Here is an 8716-nt window from a genome sequence, read left to right on the forward strand (position 1 = left end):
AAGGGTTTATAAAATGGTTTATTTTATGAGTAAAATACACAGAAACGAGGGGGGGGGAAGACCTGTTCAGATACACAGTTTCTCCCCCATGGAGGGCAGAATAAATCGTATGGAGCAGATGAGATCGTTTGCAAGGGAAAAGCTAACACTTAGAGCTCCCCTCTAACCTTTGGTGTGTGCTTGCCATGCAGTAAAAACACTGCACACGTGTGATGAAAGGTAGAACACAACCTAACTGACGATCCTCAGAAGCACCATTTGTGCAGGTGCCAGTTACCATCCACCCCGATTCCTTAAAACCAACAGGGCCTTCCTGCTGGGAGATCAGTTCTCTTCTTGCCTTCCATGTTTCGGTCTTTTAGAGATGGAATCCTTCAGCTTGTTAGCCATCTGACTTCCAAAATGTCCACATTCGATCCATGCCTCAGGATTCCCAATCAGGTATCACCTTGTTCAAGAATTCCTTGGCCGCCCCTTATGTCTCCACCTCTTGAAAGTTCTCTTGCTTTCCTCTATCATTGCATTTGCACTCTACTCTCTCAGAGCACTTAGCACATTCAGCCTTATGGATCACCTTTTCTTCCTGCGACTCCCAGTTGAAGTTTTGACTTCTCAGTGAGGAATTATCATCTCTTCTAGGTAGACTGCGCCACAATTTCATCACACTTCATGGGTGCTTCCATAAAGCAATTATTTTCTTATACTGTAGATGCTTATTAGTTCTTTTGTCTCTGGGCTCCCAGAGATGTCTCTGCCCCATTGCATATCCAGTCCAATCCCCGACATACATAACACACATACACAGCCATTGAATTCATCTTTTGGAGGTCATTATGGACATTCTGTTTTTGTTTTACTTTGCTTTGTTTTTCATTAAGGTAGAGGAGTCAGAAATAATACTGAATGAGTATAATAAACCATAAACAAAATTAGTACAAGAGGAACAGGTGTAAAGAAAGTAGCAATGGTAAGAGGGGGACAACTCTTCTGAGGAATTTGACTATAAAAAATAGAGATGGAAGAATAAAGAGAGGTAGAGGAAGGGTAAAAGTAGCGGCTTGCGGGATTTTTGAGAGCTGAGTATGTGTGTAGGCTATGAAGGGGGACCAATAAAGAGAGAGAAACAGAAGATAAAAGAGAGAAATCACAATGAAGAGATCAAAGTCTTAACCCTGACATGAGGAGCTGGAATTAAGAGCATCGCTGGAGGGTAAATTTTGAAAAAGAATAAAATGCCACTTGTTCTGAGATAATAGGATGAAGGAGAGGATGAAGAAATCAGGAAGAAGAAAGAAGAGAATACTAGTGAAAATACAACCAAGTGGAAATAAGACCTTCACCTTGATACACGTTCTTAATGAGCAGATTCTGTAGGAAGTAGAAAAGTCAAGGGAAGTCCTAGCGGGCTTGAGGAGGGACGGGGGGTTGGCACAGCCAGTGGAGAAGAAAACGATTGCATGGAAGTTAAATTACCTATAGGACCTGTCTGTGCCCCTTCTGAGCTGTGCTCACAGAAACACTTCCCCAGTCCGTATTCACCATGCAATCGCAAAGGAAGAGCAAAACTAGCAAAATAGACAACTTTAAGACCTAGAACCATAGATTCAAGTTGAACCAGTAATTATGAAACAGGCACTATGGAGTTTCACTTATTAAGTTAGATTTTCTAAAGTAGAAGCAGCTCTCTGGGAGAGAAACTTTGAGAAGTTTTACTTCCAAATCAGTACCCCGGAGACCAATCCATTGAGGAAAATGTATCTAGCACTTCTGATATACTAGGTCCTGCGGTGGCCGAGGGTAAGAGGGGTCCAGCAGCCTCGAGAGGTGTAGAGACTACTGCTGGCACATTGGAAGAGGTATTTTCCTGTTCATTCAACAAAATCTGCATGCTGCTGTGTGCCAGACGTCTTGCCCTTGAGGCTGTGGGCAGAGATAGTATGTGCCCTCACTGTGAGTGCATATTGTCTCCTACATGAAACATATTAAGCAAAAACCAATCAATTGTTCAATTATAAACTTCACAAATGCATAAATAAGAAGTGCCAAGAGAGCATTTAACAGACCTAGCGAGGGGGTGGGAGAGATTCTTTCTCAGGAATTAAAGGACATAAAGGAACTCTTTAAGCCAGGTAGATAGTGAGCGAGGCCTCCCAGAGGAGTGCATGCTGAAGGCTCTGAGGCAGTGAAGAATGGGGCACTGGAGAAAATGAGACGGTGCTGGAGTAGCCGGCATCCCTACAGGAAGCGCAAAGACAGCAGAGTGAGGACTCACCTGACGGGGAGCTCTGTGAGTCACATGAAGGGGCTTGGGTTTTATCTTAAGAGCAGTGAAAAGTCACTGATGCTCCCAAACAGATTGGAGTGCACTTTTAAAAGGTAACTCTGCCTGCAGAGTGGAGACTGGATTTGGACGCTGGAAGACCAATTGGGAAGATATTGTAAAAACTGCGCATGAGCAATGAGGGGGGCTTGGACTGGATGCGGCTTTGGACATGGAGAGAAGCAGATGGGCTGGGGAGAGGCTTGGCAGGGAGACTGACGGGATCAGATAATGGGTACGATGGGGAGAGGAGGGAGAAGCAGTCACCAATAGGCGGGTGAATGTACAACATGCCATTAACTAAGACAGAAACCAGGGAGGAAGACCTCCCTCTCTAGCCATGAAGTAGCTAAACACGAATCCGAAAAATCTTATGCCAGCTCCCGCAGTCCAGCCCCGCTAGCACAGTGAGAACACTGCTTCCCCTGGTCCAGACACAGACAGTAGCTTGGTTTGTGGTAAGTAAAAGGTCAAGCAGTTTGGCTCATACGTGGACTCAAGTGCTACACTGACAGGGTGTTAGTCTTCCTTTCCTTCCTTCTTTCCCTGGCTGGTATCTCAGTCTGACAACAGGAACAAACAGAACTCTGTGATTTGATTTTTTTTTTTTTTTTGAGTGCCCAACAGCCATTTTACATAATCCTCAACAATAACCAGGCTTTGAGTGTCTGGGCACGGGCTGTACTCTGTGCTTGGAGACACTTATCTTCCACACTTCGATGAAAAGATAAGCATTTGGTCTATAGATAACGCATTAGGCAGCTCCTGCAGCATTAGGCAATGTGTTTTCCCTTCTACTTTTCTGTTCAGCCATGAAAAGTGCCGGCCCCAGGATTTGCCTGGGCTATCTTAATCCCTCTTCACCTACTGTAGCTGTTTACTCTTGTGATGGGTTTGACACTGAACACAGCATTGAAAGGAAAAGGCAGGGATTCAAGGTTCAAAGGGAGAGCAGCTCAGATTCTAGTCCTGAGGAGGAAGTCTTCCTGCTGCTTAAAGAAGGGGGCAGTGGCCCACTCTTCACCAACACCAACGCCCACAGCGTATCCTCAGCTGTGAACCTGAGACGCAGATAGTGCTGTGCCCTTAGAGTGTGCCCCAAGCTTCCGGTTGACCATAGAATTCCAAGGGGAGAAAGAGTGAGAAGACTCTGCCCATGTTCCGGTCCTAGTTCTGTTATTAATTAGCCAAGTGACCTTGAACAAGTTACTGGGTCATGGTTATCTCATCTTTTCAAACATCTGATGAAATGGAGTGTACTATCTTTCTCAAAGCTTATCTCAAAGTTCTTAAAGCTTTAATTGTCTTGGCAGAGTCAAAATTACATCCAGATCAATGTCTTGCTTTTGAGAGTTTCATTTTATGATCACTCCTTGCTTTCCAACAAAACTGTGGACAGAGGGATTCATAATATTTTCATGCAGAATGAATGAGAGGCAGGGATGTCTGCTTGTAGTTTGTGATTTCTCTCTTGACAAGGATGGAGACTCCCTGACTGTCCTGTTCACCACCACACAGCACCTGTCACATAGTAGGTTCTCAATACATATTTGTTGAACGGAAGAGTGAATGTTTGGGAACATACAGGGAGATAGGAGGCTTTCTTTCTCTCATAAGAAATGCAGGAAAAGTGAACTTTCACCAAGAAGAGAATTCATTATTTTCATGGACATGATAAGGGCCTAAGTAATAACTCCAGTTGCAGAACGGGAAGCAGAGTCTTGGTGTAGACCGAGGCTTCTCATACCGGTGTCCAAAGCAGCAAGATGTTAGAATGATGTGAAACCACAGGATCTCTAGGAACATGGGTTTTACTGGAAAAAGTGATTTAAAAATATTTTAATATTAAAACAAAAATGTATATGTTATGAAGCGGAATGCAACACTATCATGACTTTGAAAAATATGATGGGAGACTTATAGGTTTTGTGGAACAGTGCGGGGGAGACAGCAGCAGACTATCGCCAGAGACCCAATCCGCCCCAGTAAGTTGGCTATTTGACTTTGGAAAAATCATTTTACTTCTGGCCTCAATTTCCCTATTTATGGGAAGGAGACTGGAGATGTTCTCTAGTACTTCTTCTAATCTTGCATGTTCTGATGATGATTCCACAGTGAAGGGATGAAAACTATTCTATAGTGGTAGCTTCTGACATATTTTCTCATTGCTCAGATCTGCTCTCTGCCCTTGGCATGACTTGTGTTAACCTCAGGGGAATAGAGAAAATCTCTAAGACCAGATATTCTGACACTGCATTTTCTGCTGCCCCCTCCTCACTCTCCCTTCCTCTCCTCTCCTATCTATCTATCTATCTATCTATCTATCTATCTATCTATCTAGATGTGTATATAGAATGCTTCTGGGAAAATGCTCCCAATAAAGCAAGCTAACTCCTTTAGCCACTACTTTGTCTTAAACCAATTTTCTCCTATCGCCAGTGTAGGTCTTGGGAAAACCAGTCTGCCGGCCTTGTCTCTCCCTCCACACCATTCTCTTGCACCTTAACTGCTCTGTCTTGCACCCTTATCTCTCTACAAAAGGCGACTTCCTTTTCTCAGAGCAAACAGCGTAATCCCGTGGTTTCTGGAACAATTGCCCTTCTCCTCTCACTTCCCTGTACGGAGCCTGTACAGATTAGACGCTGCGAGAGCATTTGTGGAGTTGAATTTTTGACTGTCCAAAAATTATTTTATACTTAATGTTACTGAAGGTAACCCTATTCTCTTCCTAAAGAGCTTTCTCTGCAGGAGAGATAACCCCTGTGGCCAAATTGAACGTAGGCTAAAGCAAAGATGGCCTCATTGTAACAAAGTTATTCCTTCCCCTCCCCCAACAAAGAAAAACCTTCCTAAGGATGATAAACTTTCACAGATTCAGCTAATAGCTTTTCTGGATCCCAATATCTGTCTCTACCTGTCAAATCCTCACTGTGTTTCAAGGCTCATCTCAAATGTCTGTTCTCACATAAAGCTTTTTCTTGGCCATTGCTGTGGGAAATATTTTCTCTATCCACTCTACCCTAAGAGCTATGTATTGTCGTGACTTTTTTTTCTTTTTAGTATTTATCTCCCTCGTGTAATATTATAGATATTGATAATCCTACCCAAAAATAAGCTTCCAACCAAACCGGAAATTCTGATTTCAAAGGAAGCCTTCTAAAATGTATTTGTTCATGAGTATGTTTTATGCCTGACTCTTGGAATTTTCACATTGAGACATATTTTAAATATTAAAATTACATTCAATAAAGTTTGTAAGCTATTTTTTGATTCCCCCTCCTCCCCACCCCACACCAGAAGGAGAGAGAGGTGGAAAGAAAAGGAGCCCTATTTATTTTTGAGGTATGAATAGTTAAAATGGTAGCTCATTGAAGAGGGAACACTATTATCTGGAAAGAAATCATGGGGAATGTAGTTTTTTGTTTTGTTTTGTTTCTTAAAAAGGGAAATCTGATACGGTGTGTTAAATGCTTCCTAATTTTCTTTTTCACAAACCTAAACTTTGTGTTATTACCTTATTGTACCTCTCAGAATTTCTCAAACCTCTAAACAAAGGAGCAGAAAGTACACAAATACAAAAGACTCCAAATCCTTTTTCTATGGCAGAATACAATACCAGCCTCTAGTCCAATTACATGGCACTATTCCTCTTTGAGTTGTAGAAAGAACACAATCACGTTTCTTAACTTGCATTTATGTTCATCAGGCAAGTTTAACTGCATTTGAAGCAACTTAGCAATAATAAATGAGATGCAGACACCTGACTCAATTTCTGGATTGATCTTTACTCTGAAAAGTTTGAATCTTGCTGAAAAAGGTGGGGGGGGGGAAGAATTCCAAATTTCTGACACTCCACTGATATTCAGAGTCTCAAAACTTATTCCATAAATTTTAGATGCTTAAAGACTTGTATGTGTCCAGACCTTGAAGTGAATAAGCCAGTACAAGCATAGGAGGTCTCATTCTTGCCAGAAGGCAGATGGGGGAGCATGGCTTTGGAAAACACTGGCCTGAGTTTGAAGACTAACTCCAACGCTTTCAGTACACAAGTGAACAAGGGCAAGTTACCTTATCTCTTTATGCTTTAGCTTCTCATCTTAAAAAAAAAAAAAAAGATAATAAATACCTTTCTCATTGGATTATTGTGAATACAACCAAGATAGCACCCATAGCAGGTCTGGTGCTCAACAAATGTGATAGCCCTCCCCACATTAGCAATGCAGAGAAATAGACGCAGCTATAGTTACTGGAGAAAGGAGGTATTTTGACTGTGTTTTGAAATAGACATCACCTACTAAAGGGAAAGCACAAAATAATTTTTCCAGTGATTACCTATTGTGGCTGCATCTATCTTTTCTTAAAGCAAGGAAACCTTTGGCATTATCAGATCTATTAACATAGCTTTGTGATCATTGCTCCAGGCCAAGCTATGAGCTTTCTTTCCCTTTTAAAGTAGATGTCAGGTATGTGTGCGTGCGTGTGTGCGTGCGTGCGTGTGTGTGTATAAATAAATAAATAAATATATATATATATTTATATATATATTCCAAATTCAAATATTAGAAACGATTTTGGAAACATCCATCAGTAATCCTTGCAATTGAACTCAGAATTTCCTCTCAGAATTCATTTCTGAAACTATATTTCCATTCACATAAATGCTTTTCTTCTTTGTATAGCTCAGGATAACCAAGTTCTTTTGATCTTGTTTCCTTATATTTTTGTTCTCCAGAGAAACCCAGGTATGCTTTTTTTTTTTCATATTTGTTGGATCGGGACCAATAATGGTCTGGTGTGCTGCACCTCTCATGTAATTTTCCAAGTAATTCTTGTGGTTAGTTCTTAGTTTGCATTTCCCAGATGCTTTCTGTAGTCTTATGAAACTGCCTCCCAACACTTAATGGCTTACACAGACAACTTGATGGCCCAAATTTAACATGCCTGGAACTCACCGTCTTTAGCAAGCCTCTGGATTGAGAGCTCACAAACTAAGCAGAAACAGACCTTGATGCTTCTTGGATAGAAAACCAGAGGAAAAAAGGATGTGAGCTGAATTATTTAGTAGATGATCATCTTTCCTGCAATCATCACTGAACCAATCATCCCTTGTAGTCTGAAGTTTAACTGGAGGGAATCCATTGGAATAACATGTAAACCTAAGGTACTATTAGTTTTTCCTATTGCAATGCTTCTTTTGTCTAACATTCTTGAAGAATGAGGAATTCTACTGTTACATATCACGACCAACTGAAACTTATTCCTTTAAATGCTAAAACTTTGTATTTTAAATCAAAGTCTTTATGAAAATTACTATCTACCTCCCTGCCTTTCTAAACAGAGTACAATAGGTATCATTTCATCTTGTCTTATTAAAGTTCATAATTATTGTTAGGTTGATATATATTGATGAACTCCAGATCTTTTGAGCTGAAAAGTTTTCTCACACTCACAAAGGTTCCAGATGACTATTTGTGTTTTAAATTATTTATCACCTCTTTTGGGGGCTTAAACTTCCTTTCAGGATTCAGTAACAGTCAGTATCCTATCTTCTCCATGCTGTTTATTGTGGGGTGGATAAAAAAAAAAAAACAAAAAAACAAGATTGTTAGAATTATGCTTCAAGAAAAAGCAAATAGATGGAGTGGAATCCTGTGTGAATCTCCTAATAATAAGGCAAATAACTTTCAGTGATAGCTTCCTTGAGCTTTTCTTCTTTTTTTTAGTGCTTTCTAATTCGATATTTGTGTGTCTGAGAGTTAAGGTTGGCATCACTGTTTGAATGAGGTGCTGCTACACCAGAGCATTTCCTTGTAAAAGAACGTGAAGTATTTTATTCTCATCATCTCCAGCCAGTTTTTTGACAAGCCCTGCTTTCTCGCACTTATTAATGGGAACAGAACAATGAAGTGACTCATGAAAGGCCAGGAACACTGGGGGCAGAAGTAGATACAGAAATTTATCTTTTAACTTTTCTGATCAATTCGAGAAACTCAAAATAATTGATAGGACTCACCTCAAAGTTCAACTGAGTACTTTTGGTAAATCAAATGCTGTGGATAGAATGGTACTTGTTCACAATTAATGCTATATTGAAGGATTTCCCTGAATGATTAGTTTTCATAAGCAGAAAGGCTGAAGCAGGCTTTACAAAACCAGAGGACAGAGCGTTATCAGTCCAGTGGTGGTTGGACCAGATGCCGCATGGTGCCTGTTTCTGCCACTTGGGATTCAGGGGTCTGAACCCAATTTGGACTTTTTAAAAGTGAAAGTTACTGGGAATGTAAACTGGTGCAGCCCCTCTGGAAAACAGTGTGGAGGTTCCTCAGGAAACTAACAATAGAACTCCCCTATGACCCAGCAATAGCACTACTAGGAATTTACCCAAGGGATACAGAA

Source organism: Hyaena hyaena, unplaced genomic scaffold (assembly GCF_003009895.1).
Source record: "Hyaena hyaena isolate Hyena2069 unplaced genomic scaffold, ASM300989v1 scaffold_358, whole genome shotgun sequence".
NCBI lineage: Eukaryota > Metazoa > Chordata > Mammalia > Carnivora > Hyaenidae > Hyaena > Hyaena hyaena.